Source organism: Aotus nancymaae, unplaced genomic scaffold (assembly GCF_030222135.1).
Source record: "Aotus nancymaae isolate 86718 unplaced genomic scaffold, 86718_ANA_hifiasm-v0.15.2.pri h1tg000011l, whole genome shotgun sequence".
In the NCBI taxonomy this organism is placed as follows: Eukaryota; Metazoa; Chordata; class Mammalia; order Primates; family Aotidae; genus Aotus; species Aotus nancymaae.
Window position 1 is genome coordinate 61,432,939 of NW_026988422.1, and position 20,044 is coordinate 61,452,982.

The following is a 20,044-nucleotide window of genomic DNA, read 5'->3' on the forward strand; positions in this document are numbered from 1 at the left end:
AGGCACTGTGCTAAGTGCTCACACAGGTTGTCTTATTCAATCCTTGCAGCAAGCTTGAGAGGCAGATATAATTATTCCCGATTTACAGATGAAGAATCTAAGGTGAAGGAAGTCCCAGTCAATATGAGTATGGCTGAGTCAGAATTCAAACCCAGGTCTTTGTGTATGAGTCCATTTATTTTTTTGGAGACAGGGTCTCATTCTGTTACTTAGGTTGGAGTGCAGTGGTGCGATCTTGGCTACTGCAGTTTCAACCTCCCAGGCTCAAATGATTCTCCCACCTCAGCCTCCTGAGTAGCTGGGACTATAGGCACAGTGGCTGAGGCTTGTAATGCTTTCCCAAAATGCTGGAATTGTCAGCTACTGTGCCCAGACTGACTCCATGTTTTCCTCTCTCAAAAGTTTTTCTAAGGCTGGGCATAGTGGCTCATGCCTGTAACCCCAGCACTTTGGGAGGCCAAGGCAGGCAGATGACCTGAGGTCAGGAGTTTGAGAGTAGCCTGGCCAACATAGCAAAACCCCATCTCTACTAAAAATACAAAAATTAGCTGGGTGTGGCGGCGGGCACCTGCAATTCCAGCTACTCTGGAGGCTGAGGCAGGAGAATCGCTTGAACCAGGAGGTGGAGGTTGTAGTGAGCCAAGACTGCACCATTGCACTCCAGCCTGGGCGACAAGTATGAAACTCTGTCTCAAAAAAAAAAAAATGTTTTCCTAGACTTCTGGCTGATACAACATCAGTGTTGCTGCTATGGAAGACTTGGAGACTCCTGCTCTCTTGCCCTAAAAGTGCTTATTTTGAGGTTCTCTGTTAGTGCTAGGGCTAACATCCTTGGTGGGGATGCCTATAGGACTCTCTTTTTTTATTGCATTTTAGGTTTTGGGGTACATGTGAAGAACATGCAAGATTATTGCATAGGTGCATACATGGCAGTGTGATTTGCTGCCTTCCTCCCCATCACCTATATCTGGCATTTCTCCCCATGCTATCTCTCCCCAACTCCCCACCCCCCACTGTCCCTCCCCTATGCCTATAGGACTCTTTTTTTTTTTTTTTTTTTATGGCACACTTCACGAATTTGTGTGTCATCCTTGCACAGGGGCCATGCTAATCTTCTCTGTATCTTTCCAATTTTAGTATATGTGCTGCTGAAGCAAGCACGCCTATAGGACTCTTAAAGGAGCTCTAGGTTTCCTGTTTTGGCTCATGACACATGGAGGAATTTCCAATGTCACAGTAGCAAGGACAAGGAGGAAAGCCATCCCTCCTAGGGCTGTAGCAGTAAGGATCCTATGGGAAACAGATGGCACATTCGAGGGTTTACATGCAGAACAGAACATTCAATGAATGGACTACTTAGCAGAGTTATGGGCAGTTAAAGGAACCAACAAGCAATGGGGAAGCTACTAGGGACTAGCAGCAGCAGGAAGCCATCACCACCCCTAGGTTTAAAGGGACACAGTGTGAGAATGGTGTTCCTGAAGCCCAGTGACAGCTGGGGCTATGGCAGAAGTGTCCAGACAAGAGCCATGACAGGAGTGGAGCTCAGCCACTGCCAGAACACCAGCAGGAAGGGCAACAGCTGCTGGTGTGCGAGTGTGTGAGTATGTGAGTATATGTCCAGACATCCAGATCTCTCTCTCCTCTGCCTTCCAATCTCCGGATCATGCTACCACTGGCCAAACCCAGCTAGAAGACAGAGAGTAGGGGAGCCCAGGGATGCAGCTCTTGCAGGTCAGCTTCCTGGGGCACAGGGCAGAAAGGAAGGGCAGAGAGAGCACCTGGAAAGATACAGAGAGTGTTCAGCACAGGGGCTGACTTCACTTGTGCCCTCCACATTAGTGTCATTTTTTTTTTTTTTTTTTGAGATAGAGTCTAGCTCTGTCACCCAGGCTGGAGTGCAATATGCAATCTTGGCTCACTGAAACCTCTGTCTCCTGGGTTCAAGCGATTCTCCTGCCTCAGCTTCCTGAGTAGCTGGGACTGCAGGCATGCGCCACCACGCCCAGCTAATTTTTGTATTTTTAGTAGAGATGGAGTTTCACCATGTTGGTCAGGCTGGTCTCGAACTCCTGACCTTAAATCATCCCCCTGCCTTGGCCTCCCAAATTTCTGGGATTACACGTGTGAAGCACCACAGCTGGCCCAGTGTCATTTTTTTGGTGAGTGGAGACATACTCTATAGGAAGTGGGACATTGTTTATAGGCTCAAAGAATCATAGAATGTGAGAGTGGGAAGAGCCATTAGAGCTCTACCTGTAAAATTCCTTTACTTTATAAAGAGGATCCTGAGGCCCAGGAAGGGGAAAGGACTGGTCCAATGTCAACTGCTAATTTGTGGCATGAGCAGGACCGGAAGCCAGCTTGCCTAACTTCCAGTCTATATTGCCTCTTAGTTTGTGAGCTGTGGTCAATTAATGGTTGGTAATAAAGGATTACTACTGAGCCACTTTGCCTATTTCCTGTTAAGACCTCAGGGTATAGTTTACTTTGGCCCCAGACATTTGCTTCAAATGATTCTTTCTCTGGCTGGGCGCGGTGGCTTTGGAGGCCAAGGCAGGCGGATCACCTGAGGTCGGGAGTTCAAGATCAGCCTGACCAACATGGTGAACCTCCATTTTAAAAAAAAAAAAAAGAAAGAAACAAATGATTCTTTCTCTAAATATATCTATGATTATGCTGGGCGTGGTGGCTCACCCCTGTAATCCAAGCACTTTGGAGGCCAAAGTGGGGGGATCACCTGAGGTTGGGAGTTCAAGACCAGCCTGACCAATATGGTGAAACCTCGTCTTAAAAAAAATATATATATATATATTTTTTCAGAGTGGGCTGCCCATTTCAGAATGTGGGCTCTGGAGTCAGGATCATGGGGCTGAATCCCAGCCCTATCCTTACAGAATGATCTTGGACAAGTTATTTAACCCTCCACCTTATTTCGATCGACTGTAAAATGAGGATAAAAATGATGTCTATCTCATATCTCATCAGGATTGTGTAAGAAAATATATTTAAAGCACTTAGACTAGCATCTGCCAATAACGAGTGCTTGATAAATAATAGTATACATGTACTGCGTGTGTTTATATATGATGTAAACAAATATTGGCCAGCCAGGTGCAGTGGCTCAAGCCTGTAATCTCAGCACTTTGGGAGGCAGAGGTGGGCAGATCACCTGAGGTCAGGAGTTCGAGACCAGCCTGGCCAACATGGTGAAACCCCGTCTCTACTGAAAATACAAAAATTAGCCAGACATGGTGGCCCATGCCTGTAATCCCAGCTACTCAGGAGTCTGAGGCAGGAGAATCACTTGAACTCAGGTGGGGGAGGTTGCAGTGAGCCAACATCGCGCCACTGCACTCCAGACTGGATGACAGAGTGAGACACCATCTCAAAAAAAAAAAAAAAAAAAAAATTCATGTGGTTGGCTGGGCAAGGTGGCTCACGCTTGTAATCCGAGCACTTAGGGAGGCTGAAGCAGGTGGATTCAGGAGTTCAAGACCAGCCTGGGAAACTTGATGAAATCCCATCTCTACCAAAAATACAAAAAAATTTAGCCGGGCATTGTGGTGTGTATATGTGGTCCTAGCTACTTAAGAGACTGAGGTGGGAGGATCACTCGAGACCGGGAGATGGAGGTTGCAGTGATCAGAGATTGTGCCACTGCATTCCAGCCTGGGTGACAAAGTAAGACTCCATTAAAAAAAAAAAAAAAGAAATTCACATGGTTGTGGTTCAGACCAGGTGTAGTGGCTCATGCCTGCACTTTGGGAGGCTGAGTAGGGAGGATAGCTTGAGCCCAGAGGTTTGAGATCAGCCTAGGCAACATAGTGAGACTCTGTCTCCAGGAAAAACACAAAAATTGGCTGGGCATGATGCACCATGCCTGTAGTCCCAGCTACTTGGGAGGCTGAGGTAGGAGGATCACTTGAGCCTGGGAGGTCAAGGCTGTAGAGAGTGTGGCACGACTGCACCACTGCATTCTAGCCTTTTGAGACACAAGACCATGTCTCAAAAAAAAAAAAAAAAAAAACCACCATACTTTTTACCCTTATTGAGATATATCAGCTGTTCTTCTTTTTAAAATTTTTCTCTTTTAACTTTTTTTTTTTTGTAGAGATGAGGTCTCACCTATGTTGCCCAGGCTGGTCTCAAACTCCTAAACTCAAACTAACCTTCTACCTCTGCCTCCCAAAGTGCTGGGATTACAGGCATGAGCCATGGCACCTGTCCTTATCAGCTGTTTTTCACATGGAATTCTTCCTTTCCCTATGACAGATGAGAACTCTGAAGGGCCCAAGTGATGTGCCTTTTTTGAGATTCCTCAGCTAGTCAGAGGCAGATAAGAAATCCTTGTTCTCAGGCTGGGTGTGGTGGCTCATGCCTATAATCCCAGCAGTTTGGGAAAGGAGAAAAGAATTTTTCCTTTCCTTATGACAGATAAGAACTCTGAAGTGCCCAGGTGATGTGCCTTTTTTTGGGATTCCTCAGCGAGTCCGAGGCAGATAAGAAATGCTTGTTCTCAGGCCTGGCATGGTGGCTCATGCCTGTAATCCCAGCACTTTGGGGAGGCCGAGGTGGGCAGATCACTTTAGGTCAGGAGTTTGAGACTAGCCTGGCCAATATGGTGAAAACCCATCTCTACTAAAAATACAAGAATTAGCTGGGTGTGGTGGCGGGCGCCTGTAGTCCCAGTTACTCCAGAGGCTGAGGCAGGAGAATTGCTTGAACCTAGGAGGTGGAGGTTGCAGTGAGCCAACATCGAGCCACTGCACTACAGCCTGGGTGATAGAGCGAGGTCCTGTCTAAAAACCACAATAAAATAATCCTTGTCCTCTGTGTCATTCGGGCCTTAGGTTGGAAATTAATTCTAGATTACTCCTCTTGATTTACTTCCTTCCAGGTGTTAAAAAAACAAAAAAACCCTTTAGCCTTCCAGCAGGTCAGGTCAATGGGAGCACCTTGTGAAAGTTGTCCAGAGCCAGCAGGCCTCCCTCTCCTTCGCCAGCCACTCTTCTACCCACAGCACACAAAGTGCATATGGTGTATGGACTGGTCATCCCTGGCAAATGCTAAACCGAAGCTGCCCACTCTGGTAGCTGGACCCTGATCATCTGGGCCTGCTCTGGACTACCTGCCTTTGTCCTGCCAGGACATCCCTGGTCACGGGCAGGTGCTTACATCAGATTCCTGGTCTCCAGCTCAGGCTTCCCTCTGCTGCTGCGTTTCTCAGCGCAATCCCTGCAGGGCGTCCTTGCCTTTGGGAAGCTACTGGCAACCACACTGTGGCTTGCTGCTTGCCCTACCACAGGCCCTCAAGCTTCTCCCTCCTGCTCTGAGCGGTTTCCTCACTACTTCCTCTGCAGTGATCTGCTGCTTTCAAGAGGAACTTGGCACTTTGGTTTCTCTTGCTTTTTCTCTGGTTGGCTTGCTGCGTGATGCTTTCTTCTAGATGATTCGCTTCTGGGACAAGATATACAGCAACCTGCATGAAAATCTCTCTTGGACAGCATTTTAAATACTCAATCACCAACAAGAAAAAAAAAATAAAGAGAAAAAGAAAAAGAAAAACAAAACAACAAGAAAGAAAAAAGATAAAAAAGAAAAACAAATACTCAATCACCAACCCCCCAGACTTGCTGCCCTGAAACACAACTGAGACTCTGGCAGATTCTGAAATAAACTATTTGCTTCCATCTGTGGCTTTGGTTGCTTAGTTCCTCTCCTCTACCCTCCCCCACCTTCTTCCTTCCTTTCATTCTCTCTTCCTTTTTTGAGGCAGGGTCTCACTCTGTCACCCACTGTGTGTGATCTTGGCTCATTGCAACCAATACCCTCCCAAGCTCAAGCGATCCTCCCACCTCAGCCTCCTGAGTAGCTGGAACTACAGGTGTAAGGTTTGTTCTTGCCGAGTTTAAAAGGAAGAAACTGAGGCCAACACAAGAAGATCCAATACGAAGAGTTTATTCAGGCTCCCGGGCGAGGTTCTGCAGTCTAACAGGAGGGGCCGGAGAAGTTGCACGGACTCCTCTCAGACGTGGGGTTTTATAGGGAGTGAAGGAGCTCGATTGGTTGTGGGAGAGCAGGACTACTATTGGGTAAGGTTACAAGCCTTTGTTTGCATACAGGACTTGGCTGCTATTGGTTAGAAAAACTCGGCTGCTATTGGCTAGAAAGACTTAGCTGCTATTGACTAGAAACACAAGACCCTGCTTGCATACTGGGTTCTTTAAGGGAAAGCCAGGCTGTGCGAGAAGAGGAAAAGGGAACATGCCCGAGCATGTCCAAGCTTTCAGAAAAAAGGTGGGGGGGATGTGCGTCCAAGCTCCTGGGGAGGCAACTGGCCTTACAACAGGCACGTGCCACCATGCCCAGGTAATTTTTAAGAACATTTTTTGTAGAGACAGGGTCTTGCTATGTTGTCCCAGCTTATCTTGAACTCCTGGGCTCAAGTGATCCTCCTGCCTCAGCCTCCCATCTTTCTTTCTTTCTTTTTTTTTTTAATAGGAGAAAAGGCATACAAATTGATTTAACAATTGATTTGTACACGTGGGAGACTTCAGAATGAAGGTCCAACCCCCTGTGAGGTACAGAAGGCTATATACCTTGACATTACAGAAAGAATGCAGGCTCAGAGCATGGCCAAAACTGAGAGGTTTTTAGTTACATTTTATCTTTAGCTTATCTGGTCATATCTCCTCCCAATTTAAAACTTTTCAATGGCTTCTTCGTGTACTTGGGCTTAGAATGCAAGTCTGTGCCTCCACTTATACAATTCTCTGCTTCAGTCATACTGAGTTCCTTTCTGTTCCTCAGATATGCCAAGTCCATTCCTATCCCGGGCCTTCGCACTTGCTGTTGCCCATATCTGGAACAATCTTCCCCTTCCTCCCTGTGGCTGACTTCCTTATCCATCAGGTTGCAGCACTCAAACAGGATATCTACAGTCTCTGCTCTGTTACTCTTTTTTTTTTTTTTTTTTTGAGACCGAGTCTTGCTGTATTGCCCAGGCTGGAGTACAGTGGCATGAGCTTGGTCACTGCAACCTCCACCTCCCAGGTTCAAGTGATTCTCCTGCCTCAGCCTCCCAAGTAGCTGGGATTACAGGCATGCGCCACCACACCTGGCTAATTTTTTCTATTTTTGGTAGAGACAGGGTTTCACCATGTTGGCCAGGCTGGTCTCAAACTTCTGACCTCAAGTGATCCACCTGTCTAGGCCTCCCAATGTGCTGGGATTACAGGCGTAAGACACTGCGCCCAGCCTCTGCTCAGTTACTCTTTTTAAAATTATTTTTTAAAACTGAGACAGGGTGTCACTCTGTTGTCCAGGATGGAGTGCAGTGGTGCCATCATGCCTCACTGCAGCCTCTACCTCCCGGGCGCCAGTGATCCCTCCACCTCAGCTTCCCAAGTAGCTGGCACTACAGGTGCACACCACCACACTCAGCTAACTTTTTGTGTTTTTTTGTAGAGATGGGGTTTTACCATGTTGCCCAGGCTGGTCTTGTACTCCTGGGCTCAAATGATCCTCCCGTTTTGGCCTCCCAAAGTGCTGGGATTACAGGTGTGAGCCACTCTCCCGGCCTTCAGTTACTCTTTACCACACCCTGCTTCTTTCCTTCCCAGGGTTTGTGACATCATGCAACTGTTAGTTTTTTGCTTGTATATTGTACACTCCTCTTCCTACACCCCAGCCAAATGATGCTTCACAAGGGCAGCATCAGTCCAGCTGGGGGCGCTTATAAACAACAGAAATTTATTTCTCACAGTTCTAGAGTCTGGAAAGTCCAACATCAAGGTACCGGCAGATTTGGAGTCTGTTGAGGGCCACTTTCTTGGTTCACAGATGGTGTCTTCTCGCTGTGTCCTCACATGGCAGAAGGGGCACACAAGCCCCCTCTGAGCTTCTTTTAGAAAGGGAACTGATCCCCTTCATGAGGGCCTGTCTTCGTGATGTAACCACCTCCTAAAGGCCCCACCTTTTAATATCACCATAAGGATTAAGATTTCAACATATGAATTTTGGGGAGACACAAACATTCAGGATCATAACAGGCTGAGACTTTGCTTGCTGTATTCACCCCTGTATCTTCAGCACCTAGGACCTACTGTGTGCCAAGCACCATGAGCCCAATCCGTGCTCTCATGGAGCTTATTTTTTAGTGGAGAAAACAGACAAAAGCTATTTAGGCAAATGAGTGATAAAATTTCAAGTATTCCACTCCATCTGGGAAGCAATAAAAAGTGACAAAATGGCACAGTTAAAAGAGCTTACCCACAGGCAAGCATCTTGAGATCTTGAAAATACAAGTCTGACTCTTCACATCATAGGCCTGTTGCAGTGGCTCATGCCTGTAATCCTAGCTCTTTGGGAGGCCAAGGCGGGTGGATCATTTGAGGCTGGGAGTTTGAGACCACCTGGCCAACATGGCGAAACTCCGTCTCTACTAACGATACAAAAAATTAGCTGTGCGTGTTGGCAGGTGCCTGTAATCCCAGCTACTCAGGAAGCTGAGACAGGAGAATCACTCGAACCCAGGAGGCAGAGGTTGCAGTGGGCCGAGATGGCACCACTGCACTCCAGCCTGGATGACAGAGACTCTGTCTCAAAAACAACAACAAAGCAAGTCTGACTCTTCACATTGAGCCTGTACCACTGCCGTAACGTGGGAAGACATGAAGAAGAAATGACCTGAGCTTTAATCATTTATATTTGGACATAAGGTCCACCAAAATAAAGAGCATCTGTACCAAACTGACCCTTCCCCGCAAAATTCAAGTATTGATAAGTGAATTTAAATAAATGTAATAAGTAAAGCGGTGTAAGGAGGTAGAGTGTGTCTCGGGGAATGTGGGGTGGGTGGGTAGATAGGGGTAATTGATGATGGCCTCTTTGGAGGGTAACATTAGCACAGAGAACAGTTAGCCAGGATGGAGTTGAAGATATGGGGGAATAGCAAGTGTAATGGCTGCCCAGGCAGCAGCCAGCTTGGCAGACTGAGGAACAGAAAGAAAGCTGATGTGATTGGAGTGGAGTGAGCTGGGGAAGAGAAGGCTGGGAAATGAGGCCGGAGAGAGGGAGTGGAGCCAGGCTCTGGAGAGCCAGGAGGGTCAGGCAAAGAGTGTGGATTTTCTTCTCAGTGTCATGACACTCCTCTGAACAGCAACATTCAGCTTCCAAAATACTCACACCATCGCACTTGATCCTCACAAGCACCTTTGAGGTAGGTAGGACTGACAATAGTATTAACTCGATTTTATCAAGACAGAAACTATAGCTTCTATTAGTGGGGAAAGAAAAAAGAAAAAAAAACAGACAGAAACTAAAGCTCTGCCAAAATTAGAAAACCTGCTGTGAGTCACCCAGTTCAGAGAAGATTCTTTGACTCTAAATCAGGACTTTTTAACCTCAGCTGTGCATTGAAATCCTACAGGGAGCTTTACAAAAAATACCTGTGACTCAGTCCCATTCCCAATAGTTGAAGGGGTGCCAGTGCTGGATATGGCCCAGGAGAACTTTTAAAGCTTTCCAGGTGATTTTTTTTTTAGACTGGGCTTTTCTCTGTCACCCAGGCTGGAATGCATGATGCAATCATAGCTCACTGGATCCTTGACCTTCTGGGCTCAAGCTATCCTCCCACCTGAGCTTCCTGAGTAGCTGGAATTACAGGTGTGCACCACTGTGCCTGACTAATTTTCAATTTTTTCTTTTTTGAGGCAGAGTCTCCGCTGTTGCTCAGGCTGTAGTGCAGTAGTGCGATCTCGGCTCACTGCAATCTCTCCTTCCTGGGTTCAAGCAATTCTTCTGCCTCAGCCTCCCGAGTAGCTGGGACTACAGGCATGCACCACTATGCCCACATAATTTTTTTGTATTTTTAGTTTCACCATGTTGGCCAGGCTCATCTCGATCTCCTGACCTCATGATCCGCCTGCCTTGGCCTCCCAAAGTGCTGGGAGTACAAGAGTGAGCCACCGCGCCTGGCTTATTTTGATTTTTTTTTTTAGAGACAGGGATCTCGGCCTTCTCTTCCTGGTTCTTCCCAGAGTCGGGAAAAGCTGGGTTGAGAGGGTGGGTAAAAAAAAAAGACAGGGATCTCACTATGTTGTCCAGGATTGTCCTGAACTTCTGGTTTCAAATGATCCTCCTGTCTTAGCCTCCCAAGTCACTTGGATTTCAGGTGTCAATCACTGTGCCAAGCTTAAATAATTAATTTTATTATTTATTTCAAGATGGGAGTCTCACTATGTTGCCCAGACTGGTCTTCAACTCCTGGGCTCAACTGATTCTCCCACCTTGGCGTCCCAAACTGCTGGGATTACAGGCATAAGCCACTGTGCCTGGCCCTTATTATTTTATTTTATTTTATTTATTATTATTTTTTTGAGACCAAATCTCATTGTATCGCCCAGGCTGGAGTGCAGTGGCATGATCTTGGCTCACTGCAAACTCTGCCTCCTGGGTTCAAATGTTTCTCCTGCCTCAGCCTCCCGAGTAGCTGACATTACAGGCTTGTGCCACCACGCCTGGCTAATACTTTTGTATTTTTAGGAGGGATGGGGTTTCACCATGTTGCCCAGACTAGTGTTGAACTCCTGACCTCAAGTGACCTAGTCGCCTCGGCCTCCCAAAGTGCTGGGATTACAGGCAAGAACCACCATGTATCCTTTTTATTTTTGAGGCAGGGTCTTGCTCTGTTGCCCAGGCTGGAGTGCAGTGGCACGATCTCTGCTCACTGTAGCCTCCGCCTGCTAGTTTCAAGCGATTCTCCTGCCTCAGCCTCCAGAGTAGCTGCAATTATAGACTCGCACCACCATGCTGGGCTAACTTCTGTATTTTTAGTAGAGTTGGGTTTCACCATGTTGGCCAGGCTGATCTTGAACTCCCACCTCAGGGAATCTGCCTGCCTCAACCTCCCAAAGTGCTGGGATTACCGGTGTGAGCCACCATACCCGGCCCCTTAATTTTTAGTTTAAAGATTTATGCATTTGTTGTTTGTACAATGAATGGGGAAATGAGAGTACTTTCAGTTTATACTCTGGTCTCTTACAATACTGAACAGTAACTGGACCAGAGTGTAAACTGAAAGTGCTCTCATTTCCCCACCTCGGTCCCCATTCCTCAGGGTTAACCACTAGCCTGAGTGCAAGTAACAATTTCATAGCTCAACTTAGTTCAGTTATAGTAACCAAATTAAGTTCTTTTTTAACCTATAGTTTCTTGTTTAAAAAATTTAAGTGTTTACTGTGTTTATTGTATCTTCCCTCTCTGAGGTTTTAGGTTTTCAATTTTAATTTAAATATTTCAGTCCAGTTTAGTGGTTCATGCCTGTAATCCCAGCACTTTGGGAGGCTGAGAGAGGCAAATCACCTGAGGTCATAAATAAATATCTTTGTGTCTATTTCTGTATTTAATTGCATCCATTGCATATTTTTGTTTGTTTTTGTTTGTTTGTTTGTTTGTTTTTGAGACAGAGTCTTGCTCACGCTGGAGTTCAGTGGCATGATCTCAGCTCCCTGTAACCTCTGCCTCCCAGGTTCAAGCAATTCCTTTGCCTCAGCCTCCCGAGCAGCTGGGATTACAGGCTCGAAATACCATGCCAGGCTAATTTTTGTTGTTTCAGTAGAGACTGGGCTTCACCATGTTGGCCAGACAGGGCTGGAATTCCTGACCTCAAGTGATCCGCCTGCCTTGGCCTCCCAAAGTGCTGGGATTACAGGCATAAGCCACTGTGCCTGGCCTAATGCTCCCTTTTTTCTATTCCTAAGCAACTTTGTTCATACCTCAATTTTAACACTTCTCACCTTGTTTGGAAGTTATTAATCTTCTTATCTTAATGCTTATACATAGCAAACTTTAGATGGTGGGGGCTGTGTTATTTAACTCTATAGTATCGTGCTACTTTTGCGTTGCAATTATCTTTTTTTTCTTTTTTAGAGATAGGGTTTAGCTCTCTCTCTGTTGCCCAGGCTGCAGTGCAGTGGCAAGATCCATCATAGTTCACTGCAGCCTCTAACTCCTGGGCTCAAGAGATCCTCCCACCTTGGACTCCAGAGTAGCTGGGACTACAGGCACATGCCACCATGCCCAGCTAATTTTTAAATTTTTTGTAGTCTCATAGGGTATCACTATGTTTCTCAGGCTGGTCTCTAATTCCTAGCTTCAGGGTATTCTCCTGTCTTGGCTTCCCAAAGTGTTGTGATTACAGGCATAAGCCACTGTGCTCAGTCTGTGTTGCTTTTCAATAAAGACAAGTGCTTAAATTTACTGCAGTTTAAATTTATCAAAGTTTTCTTGGGCTGGGTGCAGTGGCTCACGCCTGTAATCCCAGCACTTTGGGAGGCCGAGGTGGGAGGATCACAAGGTCAGGAGTTCGAGACCAGCCTGGCCAACATAGTGAAACCCTGTCTCTATTAAAATACAAAAATTAGCCAGGCGTGGTGGCACACGCCTGTAGTTACAGCTACTCAGAAGGCTGAGGCAGGCGAATCGCTTGAATCTGGGAGTCAGAGGTTGCAGTGAGCTGAGACCACGCCATTACACTCCAGCCTGGGTGACAGAGTGAGACTCCATCTCAAAAAAAAAAAGTTTTCTTTACAGTTTATGCTTATAGCACTTAATAAACCCTATCCTGAGATCATAAGGATGTTTTCCTTTCTTTAAAAGTTACAATTTTGGGCCGGGCGCGGTGGCTCACGCCTGTAATCCCAGCACTTTGGGAGGCCGAGGTGGGTGGATCACGAGGTCAAGAGATCGAGACCATCCTGGTCAACATGGTGAAACCCCGTCTCTACTAAAAATACAAAAAATTAGCTGGGCATGGTGGCGCGTGCCTGTAATCCCAGCTACTCAGGAGGCTGGGGCAGAAGAATTGCCTGAACCCAGGAGGCAGAGGTTGCGGTGAGCCAAGATTGCGCCATTGCACTCCAGCCTGGGTAACAAGAGCGAAACTCTGTCTCAAAAAAAAAAAAAAAAAAAAAAGTTATAATTTTGGGGAATGATAGTAAGAAGAAAAAAAAAGTTGTAATTTTAAAATGCTTTAATTTCCCCTGTAAATCTTTAATCTACCTTGAATTACTTTTTGCATAGGGGATCCAACAGATAACTGGTTGTTCCAGCCCATGTACTGAATAGTCTATCTTCCCTCGAACTATAATTCCAGCCAGACCTCATTTCATAGATGCCTGCATCTGTTTCTGGGCTCTGTAGGTGGTTCCATTTCCCCCTCTGCCTTTCCCTATTCCAATATCACATGGTCTTAATTTGTATAGCTTTATAATACATGTTGATATGGAAGGGCAAGTTCTTGAAACACATTTTTCTTCTTCAAGAGTGTTTTGGCTATGCTTTGCCCTAAAGTGGTTTTTTTTGTTTTTGTTTTTTTATTTGAGATGAAGTCTCAATATGCCTGGCCAGCATATTCTTTTTTTTTTGAGATGGAGTTTCGCCCTTGTTGCCTGGGCTGGAGTGCAATGGTGCGATATTCTTATATTTTTATCATTCATCAATCGTCAGTAAATTTCTTCTTCACCTACTAGTTTTAATATCTTAATATATAATCTAATTGTACAAATTCAAATACAGTATTGTAAGAGACTTATTTAATATCTAATATCTTATTTAAAATCTACGGCTGGGCACTGTGGCTCAAGCCTGTAATCCTAGCACTTTGGGAGGGTGAGGCTGGTGGATTGCCTGAGCTCAGGAGTTTAAGACCAGCCTGAGCAAAATGGCAAAACCCCATCTCTACTAAAAATACAAAAAATTAGCCAGGTGTGGTGGCACACGCCTGTAATCCCAGCTATTCAGAAGGCTGAGGTGGGAGAATAGCTTGAACCTGGGAGGCGGAGGTTGCAGTGAACCCAGATGGCACCACTGCACTCCAGCCTGGTGACAGAGGGAGACTCTGTCTCAAAACGAATGAATGGGCTGGGTGTGGTGGCTCAGGCCTGTAATCCAAGCACTCTGGAGGCGAAGGTGGGCGGATCACCTGAAGTCAGGAGTTCAAGACCAGCCTGATCAACATGGTGAAACCCCGTCTTGAAAAATAAAAAATAAAAAACAAAAACAAAACAAAAAAACGAATGATCGAATCAATAAAATCTACAAGGCTGGGCACGGTGGCTGATGCCTGTAATCCCAGCATTTTGGGAGGCCTAGGCAGGCGGATCATTTGAGGTCAGGAGTTCCAGACCAGCCTGACTTACATGGTGAAACCCCATCTCTACTGAAAATACAAAAACATTAGCTGCACTGCCTGGGCGACAGAGCAAGACTCGGTCTCAAAACAAAAACAAAAAGAAAAACAAAAAAACAACTACAAATCCACTCTATCATTCATTAAACACGAACCTAAGACCTAGTTAGAATGTCTTGAAGAAAATATTTCAAGGCCGGGCGCGGTGGCTCACGCCTATAATCCTAGCACTTTGGGAGGCCGAGGTGGGTGGATCACCTGAGGTCAGGAGTTCAAGACCAGCCTGGCCATCAGGGAGAAATCCCATCTTTAAAAAAAAAAGAAAAGAAAGAAAATATTTCAGTAAGAGCTCTGCGCAGTGGCAGTATCGTAGCCAATGAGGTTTATCCGAGGCGCGATTATTGCTAATTGAAAACTTTTCCCAATACCCTGCCATGATGACTTGAAATATAGTCAGCGTTGGCAATTTTTGGCAGTCTCTACGGGGACTGAATTATGAAAAAAAAAAAATTTTTCAGTAAGATTCCAAGTCCGCCGCTCTGGCAAAGCAACTGGGCGACCTGATGGAGTAAGGGCCTGAGACCCCTCTGCCTCCCCGGTGCCGGCAGCGGAACCGCGGCTTGGGCAACCAGGAACTACAAGTCCCAGCAGGCCTCGCGCGCCTCGGCTTCACTAAGCGCAGTCAGGTGGCCGTCCCGGCACGGTTCCCTGCGAATTCCTGGCTACCTGGTTGCGGCGGGAAGCCGGGCGCCGCGGCTCTGCTTCCCTCGGGGTGAGTAGGGGCAGCCCGCCGGAGGTCGGCGCAGAGCTCGGGCCCACTAGGCTGGCAGGGCCGCACTGCGCGTGGAACGCGGGGGAACCGGTGTGGACACGCCGGGCGCTGGCCTCTGCTCCAGCTGTGCAGCCGCTCTAGGCGCCGGGAGGGAACGAACCCCAGCCCCGTGACCTTTTCACTTGGGCCTGGCTCGCAGCCACGTGGCTCGGGTGACTCGCAGTGCCCCGCCCCCTGCAGTGACTTCTCCAGCTTGGCACACCAGTGAGATTTCATGTGGCCTGTCCACTTTGGTGTCTTTCAGGCACCTGAGTGGGCGGAGCTGGAGGAGGGCCGGAGCCGGAGGAGGGCCGGAGGTGGCTCACCCAGACACCTTCACCCCGTGGTGGCCCTCTGGGTTCCGAGGCCGAAGCAGCTGGAGCTGTAGCGTGGTCTGGGCAAGAGCAGGGGGAGATGCACATATCCTGGCCCTCCACCCCGCCTTGCGACGTGCCCCAGCCCACTACTTATCTCCAGCATATTGCAGTGCTACTCAAGCTTCCGGATCACACAGTAGATACCTGCTAGCAGCAGCCAGTGTGTGTGGAGAGCAACCTAGAACAGCCCTCTCCCAGGGTTAAGTGGCATTTACTTTCTACTAACAAGAAAGTCATTCAACAAGTATTTATTGATTACCTCCATGATGCTTGGCACTTAGTGGGTGCTCAAGAAATATTTGCAGAGTTGAAGTGACTTTATCTGTGGGTTCATATGTTTTAATAATTTTCTTGGGGCTGGCTGTGGTGACTGATACCTGTAATCCCAGCACTTTGGGGAGCCAAGATGGGAGGATTGCTTGAGGCCAGGAGTTCAACACCAGCCTGAGCAACATAGTGAGACTCCATCTCTATTAAAAAAAAAAAAAAGGATGGTGGCTCACGCCTGTAATCCCAGCACTTTGGGAGGCTGAGGCGGGTGGATCACGAGGTCAGGAGTTTGAGGCCAGCCTGACCAACATGGTGAAACCCCGTCTCTACTAAAAATACAAAAATTAGCCGGGGATGGTGTTGTGTGCCTGTAATCCCTCCCAGCTACTCTGGAGGCTAAGGCAGGAGAATCACTTGAACCTGGGAGGCAGAGGTTGCAGTCAGCCAAGATCGTGCCATTACACTCCAGCCTGGGCAACAGAGTGAGACTCCATCTCAAAAAAAAAAAAAAAAGGAAAAGAAAATAATTTTCTTATTACAGTGGTTCTCAAACTTTAGCATGCACCAGAGTCACCTGAAGAGCTTATTACAACACACAATACTGGACCCCATCCCTAAAGTTTCTGTAAGTCTGGCACGAGGACCAAGAATTGGCATTTCTAACATATACCCAGGGAATGCAGTTGCTGTTGGTCTGGGGACCATACTTTGAGTAGCACTGCTTTATAGGAAAAAAATCCTGTGAACTTAAAGCACTATCTCTTCACACCTGGTTATGGGTCTTTCTGTCTATATTTGCCAGCTTTACTTTTTTTGGTAATTGTAAATATGTGCATATTACTTGGTGCACTGTTAATTTCCTCCATATTACTTTATATACAGATTTTCATGTAGTCTATACTTGCCATTTTTCCAGGTTACATCATATTCTACCTTACTGTGTCATTCTTTGCTTGGTCATTTTTCAACAGGCCTCAGGGATGTGCAATTTGATCTGTGCTAGGAGAGTGTACATTTTCTTTTCTTTCTTTCTTTTTTGTTTTTTGAGATGTAATTTCACTCTTGTTGCCCAGGCTGGAGTGCAATTGTATGATCTCAGCTCACTGCAACCTCTGCCTCCTGGGTTCAAGCGATTCTCCTGCCTCAGACTACTAAGTAGCTGGGATTACAGGCGCCCACCACCATGTCCGGCTAATTTTGCATTTTCAGTAGAGACAGGGTTTCTTCATGTTGGTCAGGCTGGTCTTGAACTCCCGACCTCAGGTGATCCGCCTGCCTCAGCTTTCCAAAGTGCTAGGATTGCAGGTGTGAGCCACCACGCCCAGACTGAGAGTGTGCATTTTCTTACTTTCCGATATGCAGTCATTTTCTTTCTTGTCAGACAAAGGACCTATAAGAATATTAGTTGGGGCCAGGCTCGGTGGCTCATACCTGTAATCCCAACACTTTGGTAGGCTGAGGTGGGTGAATCACTTGAGGTCATACCAGCCTGGCCAACATGGTGAAACCCTGTCTTTACCAAAAATACAAAAAAATTAGCTGGGTGTAGTGTTGTGTGCCTGTAGTCCCAGCAACTCAGGAGGCTGAGGAGGAGAATTGCTTGAATCCAGGAGATGGAGGCTGCAGTGAGCCGAGATCGTACCACTGCACTCTAGCCTGGGCGACTGAGCAAGACCCTGTATCAAAAAAAAAAAAAAAAAAAAAAGAATATTAGTTGGGTCAACCATCCATCTCTTCGTCAGGGTAGCTCACTGAATATGCCTCCCGGGTTAAGATTTCCATGTGGCTAGGCCGGGCGTGGTGGCTCACACCTGTAATCCAATCACTTTGGAGGCCAAGGCGGGCAGATCACCTGAGGTTGGGAGTTCAAGACCAGCCTGACCAACATGGTGAAACCTCGTCTTAAAAAAAAAAAGGAAAAGATTTCCATGTGGCAAGGACTCCAGTGGCCTGTTTCAGGGCCCAGCAAGCTGCTTGTTCGTGTGCACTTTTTGCTGTCTTGGTGGGAGCAGTCATACATGGATTCATGTTCTGGCTCTATCACTTACTAGCTCCTTGGCCAAGTTTTCTACCTTTTCTAAAACACTGCTTCTTTATCCATAGATTGAAGCTGCAATAGCATGTACCTTGGAATCTAGTTGTGTGCGTTACATGAGCTAGTAAGTGCTTGGCACTGTAGCTCTCCTGTTGGAAGCTCACTCATTCTTCTCTTACCTGCTGCTTGTTCTTTGCATCTGGCTTTGCCCTGTTCTCCTTCAGTCCGCCTTCCTTAGGATGGACTGAACGGAGAATTTCCATTCCTTGCCTGGGTGAGACTTATTTTCATTGTCTACTCTGGGATCTTGGCGTCAGTCAGGGATTCATTCATTCATTCATTCATTCATTCATTTATTTTGAGACGGAGTCTGGCTCTGTCACCCAGGCTGGAGTGCAGTGGCACGATCTCGGCTCACTGCAGCCTCCGCCTCCCAGGTTCAAGTGATTCTTCTGCCTCAGCCTCCCAGGATTCCTTCTTCTTCTTTTTTTTTTTTTAAAGACGGGGTTTCACCATGTTGGTCAGGCTGGTCTTGAACTCCCGACCTCAGATGATCCGCCTGCCTTGGCCTCCAAAGTGTTTGGATTACAGGCGTGAGCCACCACGCCCGGCCTAGGATTCCTTTATTTAATCAGCATTGATTTAAGCACCTTGGGTGCTTGGGCATCAAATACTAGGAAAGGGAGTTTGATTAAAATTTGGTTCCTGCATTGGACTACATTTCTATCTTAGGGAGGGCCAACTGTAAACCTACTCAGGCCAACGTCACACAGTCCCTTGCTATTGACTTTGGCGTCTTTCCAGACTTGAGGCATGATGGCATCCTCCACCTTGGGTGCTTTCTATCCATATCAGGGATCAGGTTCTTCTGAAGACCCAATCACTCTCTCCAAGGGTATTTTTGGGTCTTTTTTCAGTTTTGGGGCAGACTAGAAGAAATAATGCTCATTGGTCTAATAGTCTCTCTAGGAAATGGGAGGAGGCCATGGTCGCTTTTCATGGAACTAGAGACCTAATTGCCTTTTCTCTGGGGTAATTCTCATTTGTGAACCAAATGGGGAGAGGTGATTCCAGGCCTTTAGTCCTGAAATGTGAGCTAGGGAAAGGGCTGCCAATGGATGGAAACTGAAAAGGCCTAGCCCCTTATTGACTCTGATGAACAGTAAGTGCTTGGTTTCCCATTTAGTTCAGTCGAGGGGATGGACATTTCGTGTGAACATCAACTTCCCATTTGTAGAATGTTCTAGACTCTCCTGTTGCTTGATTTCATGATCCACTGGGGTGTTCCTGTGGTCCAGCGAGATGGATTCCATTCTAGTCATTGATTTGACAATAAAACAGCTATGTCAGTGTAAGGTCTGTTTTCACCGAAGACAAAACGGAGAAACTGAGGCCAGCACGAAAATAATCCAATGCAAGGGAATTTATTCAGGCTCCCGGACGAGGTTCTGCGGTCCGGACAGGAAGGGCCGGAGAAGTCGCACGGACTCCTCTCAGGCACGGGGTTTTATAGGGAGTGGAGGCATCCGATTGGCTGTGGCCAAGGTGGGTGGGACAAAATGGAGGGGAGTGGGACCCGGATGGAAGGAGGTGTGTCTGAGCTCCCGGGGAGGGGAGGGGGCATGTCCGAGCTCCCGGCGAGGGGAGGAAGGCCTGTCCGAGCTCCCGGCGAGGGGAGGAGGCGTGTCCGAACTCTCCACGACTCGGCCAACCTTACATTCCGACCTTTTGATGATAGATAGAGGGCGCCGCTCTTTCTGACTACTTCCTGCTGAATAGGGGTGAAGTAAGGGGGACAGGTCAGTCGGCTGGCACCTCGACTGAAGAGTCGGACACGTCCAACTTCTCACATACGAGCTGGTAGTGCTGTATTGGGTTCTAGTGGTGGGGCCTTGTTTCCAGGATTCCTGCAAGTAGAACTGCCAGGCATAGTAGGGGCTGGCCGATGACTGAGGGTGGTAGGGGATGTGTAGTTTCCAGGAGATGTTGAGAGACTTGACGACCAGCTGGACTACCTGGGCTATGAATGCTGGACCGTTGTCTGACTGGATGGTGGCAGGTAGGCCAAAGCGGGGGATGATCTCTTGAATAAGAATGGATGCTACCGTATCTGCTGTTTCATGAGAGGTAGGGAAGGCTTCAATCCAACCTGAAAAGGTATCTACAAAGGTTAGGAGGTAGCGAAGTTTTTTGTGAGTGGGCATATGGGTGAAATCAATTTGCCAATCCTGAGCCGGCAGATTGCCACGCATTTGGTGGGTGGGAAACTGCAGTCTCAAGCTTCCCTGAGATGAGACCTTAGAGCAAGTAACGCATGTTTTGTGTACCTGCTCAATTGTCTGTTGCAAACCTGGTGA

General features: G+C 47.2%; 1 protein-coding gene and 2 non-coding genes across 4 annotated transcripts in view; 2 read left to right on the plus strand and 1 right to left on the minus strand.

The window, feature by feature from the left end:
• Positions 1 to 1,054: 1,054 nt before the first annotated feature.
• Positions 1,055 to 1,161, minus strand: LOC135274351 (U6 spliceosomal RNA). Its single transcript, XR_010342194.1, has one exon. It is a non-coding gene; the product is annotated as a U6 spliceosomal RNA (small nuclear RNA).
• Positions 1,162 to 14,541: 13,380 nt separating this feature from the next.
• LOC135274531 (U4 spliceosomal RNA) lies at positions 14,542 to 14,682 on the plus strand. The gene has a single exon (XR_010342337.1). It is a non-coding gene; the product is annotated as a U4 spliceosomal RNA (small nuclear RNA).
• A 221-nt stretch (positions 14,683 to 14,903) lies between these two features.
• Positions 14,904 to 20,044, plus strand: part of ADCK1 (aarF domain containing kinase 1) — a 154,541-nt gene continuing 149,400 nt past the window's right edge. Inside the window, exon 1 of one of the 2 annotated variants that reach the window (XM_012476899.2) lies at positions 14,904 to 14,966. The gene's annotated coding sequence lies outside the window, so the exon portion shown is untranslated. Of the gene's footprint in view, positions 14,967 to 15,369; positions 15,582 to 20,044 lie in introns of those variants that run through there. The other variant, XM_012476904.3, reaches the window with a different exon arrangement.